This window comes from Nicrophorus vespilloides, unplaced genomic scaffold, assembly GCF_001412225.1.
Source record: "Nicrophorus vespilloides isolate i.1.1-1 unplaced genomic scaffold, Nicve_v1.0, whole genome shotgun sequence".
Taxonomy (NCBI): domain Eukaryota; kingdom Metazoa; phylum Arthropoda; class Insecta; order Coleoptera; family Silphidae; genus Nicrophorus; species Nicrophorus vespilloides.
In genome coordinates, this window is record NW_017096215.1 from 102,705 (window position 1) to 106,078 (window position 3,374).

Sequence of the window (3,374 nt, forward strand, 5' to 3'; positions counted from 1 at the left end):
ATAATAACTACTACATCTTGATTCTCAAATTCTTATTCAATTTATTTAGAAAGTATTAGATAAAATAACCGGTTTACACTTAATTGGGATACGTAATTATATAATCAAATAAATTTATATAAGCATCGGTGGTTCAGTGGTAGAATGCTCGCCTGCCACGCGGGCGGCCCGGGTTCGATTCCCGGCCGATGCAATTGTTTTGCTATTAAACTTAAATTATTGTTAATAATACCTGGAAAACCGGAAATTAATAGATTTCGCTTTTTTATAAGCATCGGTGGTTCAGTGGTAGAATGCTCGCCTGCCACGCGGGCGGCCCGGGTTCGATTCCCGGCCGATGCAATTGTTTTGCCATTACCCTAAAATTATTGTTAATAATACCCGGATAACCGGAAATTAATATGTTTGGGTTTTTATAAGCATCGGTGGTTCAGTGGTAGAATGCTCGCCTGCCACGCGGGCGGCCCGGGTTCGATTCCCGGCCGATGCAATTGTTTTGCCATTACTCTTAATTTATTGTTAACAATACCCGGAAAACCGGAAATTATTAAATTTTATTTTTTATAAGCATCGGTGGTTCAGTGGTAGAATGCTCGCCTGCCACGCGGGCGGCCCGGGTTCGATTCCCGGCCGATGCAATTATTTTGCCATTAATTACCCTTAAATTATTGTTAATAATACTGAATTAATGAAAATCTGTTTGCTCGATATTATTTTCTACATGCATTTTTTAATTAAAATGCAAATTCTTTAACAAAATTATTTAATTTTAAATAATTTATATAATAAACTTGTGAACACACATAATTGAATTTCATTTATAAATTGAATTTTGTATATATTTATGAAACGAAATATTAACTTGAAAAAATATTAAAATTACTGAACTGAACGATAAAATAATTCAATTATAAAAATGCAACACAACAACATTTTCATAGCGTATTTCTGCAAATGCAAATATTTTAACCAAATCCAATATGAAAATCCAACCCTCACGTATTCAAGAGCATTATAATTTCACCACGATCGCAAAATATTTATTTACCCACCATGTTATGTATTCAAGAGCTGCAGAAAAAAAAACGAGAGTCGACGTGAACAGAAATAATGTACAATAGAAAGGGAGATGAATAAAAAATAAAAGGGGAATGGATTTAACGAAAAAAAGAGAGCAAACACTAAACATACTCTCGTGCAAATACGTTTGAAACCGTGTAAACAGTTTTATTGGATGCCAATGGATTATGAAATATTCAAAACGAAATGCAATATATTTATATATGCAATTTTACAATTCAATATACATGAGAGTTTATTTTTATTCATAAAATATAATAAAAAAATTCATTAAATCATTTAAAGGATTTTTTATCAAAGAAAACTTTATTCGCAGATTAAATAAATAATCTCTTCTACAATATCTTAATGTAATCTAATATTCATAAAAATTACGAGACATTTATAAATATGAATATTATACCAGATGTCAGCAACCATTTGGGAACAAAAAGCCATTTATTATAGTTCATGTATGTCATATATGATCGAAGAACTTATAAATAAAAAGTCTAGGGAATCGAAATATTATAGCTATTTTTACTAGTGAATTGAATTTTTCAACATAGCCATAGTCATCATTACAAGAGCTAAGAGCCGCAATTTGTCATTAAATGAGCCGCAGGTTGCCGACCCCCTGATATAGTATGTTACTACGTAATCTTCTCTGTCATAAAAAAAATACGTTACTAGACTTTTCGCCTCTTTTGCACTTTTACGCGCATACAAGTTAGGAAATCGTTGTCTTACATAATTTGTATAGACAAACAAAAATAAGGCTATAGAGCAGTGGTTCCCAAACTTATTTGTTCTATCACCCCCTTTCCAGAAAAAATATTACTCAGCGCCCCCTGAAAATCATTTTTTTTTATTTTAATAGCAATTAAACAGAAAAATATATGTATTAAATGCAAATGCATCACCGCCCCCATGCAGCGTCCACCATGGGGAGGTAGCGTCCTCTTTGCAAATCACTGCTATAGATGGCTGAAAGGAGGTTTTATATCTAGTATATCCTCTAAATAGTATAACTTATTGTTAAAATACTATAATGACTTGATTTATGGTTCACAATGAATCATTCTATTTTTTTTCAATTAGGTGTACATATTGTTAGTTATATTTTTGAATTACTATAATCTGAAATTATTTGTAAAATAGCAATTATTTAGATCTAAGTTTATATAAAAATCGTCAATAATTTGGAAATGATAATTTTCAATTGATTAATATCCATACTTTGTTTGAAATATATATGAAAGAATTGTTTTAAGGTGATAATCATTGAATGGATGGATTTTAAATGTATTGAAATTGGTTTTGGAATAATGATTATAATTTGAAATGTTTTATAATTTGCAAAATATATGGTTATAACATGGAGACATTAGTAAATATGTTAAGTAAAAACCAGTTAACTAGTAAATTACCGGTAAATTTTTAATAAATACATTATAAACATTCTCTCTTTCCAAAATTCACAAGAAGATTGTACAAAAATTCTACCAATTTGTGCTTCGTTCTTGAATACGTAAAATTCTGATTTTAATTCACTTCTTAGAGTAGTATTTTCCCCCGATAATTTGTCATTAAATAATATACAATCAGACGTACTTACAATTTAAAGTTAATAACATACATTTAATTTCGGTAATCATATTAGCTAATAAAACCATTGAACCCTTATAAAGACAAATGATTATCGTTTTCGGATGTAGTAAGTTCAGTTTGGAAATTTGGATTTTCTTTTAAATTTTAAATAATTATATTTCAATTGCTAAAAGTTTTAATTTCTTTATAAAGTAAGGAATTTTCTTGATCAAAAGTCTCATCAAGTATTATAATAGATTTGAAACAGATAATTGTGACTTTTACATGTAATTATGCAATCTTATGCTAGTTTTTTTATTCACAATAATCCATACAATATATTAAATAAAGAACAATTTTATCTTAATAAGGTCGAGGTTGAGGTGCTTCTGAAAAAAATCCCAACTTCTTAACGGATTTCAACACACATGAAAAATACGTTTTTGCCGTTTACTATCATTTCTTTGTAAAACTTATAATTATCTTTACCTAACGTTAAGATAAAACGATTAATATTTTCAAATATAATTTTGTAGTCGTTTGATCTTTTTGGGTTTATGCTATTTGTAAACTATACACAAGGATCAGAACATCTAAAGAGACACTAAATGGTTCATTGGTTTTAGGATGATTAGCGCTAACGTTTCGCGGTTCCGGTTTAATTAATTCCGGTTCCGGTCTGTGCTAAAATTGGAAACAAAACTCAAACCCATTGTCAATATATT

At 29.7% G+C, this 3,374-nt stretch overlaps 4 non-coding genes across 4 annotated transcripts; all 4 read left to right on the forward strand.

The window, feature by feature from the left end:
* The first annotated feature begins 122 nt into the window (after nucleotides 1–122).
* On the forward strand, nucleotides 123–193 carry Trnag-gcc. Its single transcript has one exon. It is a non-coding gene; the product is annotated as a tRNA-Gly (tRNA).
* Nucleotides 194–271: 78 nt separating this feature from the next.
* Trnag-gcc lies at nucleotides 272–342 on the forward strand. Its single transcript has one exon. It is a non-coding gene; the product is annotated as a tRNA-Gly (tRNA).
* A 77-nt stretch (nucleotides 343–419) lies between these two features.
* On the forward strand, nucleotides 420–490 carry Trnag-gcc. Its single transcript has one exon. It is a non-coding gene; the product is annotated as a tRNA-Gly (tRNA).
* Nucleotides 491–567: 77 nt separating this feature from the next.
* On the forward strand, nucleotides 568–638 carry Trnag-gcc. Its single transcript has one exon. It is a non-coding gene; the product is annotated as a tRNA-Gly (tRNA).
* The last annotated feature ends 2,736 nt before the right edge of the window (nucleotides 639–3,374 follow it).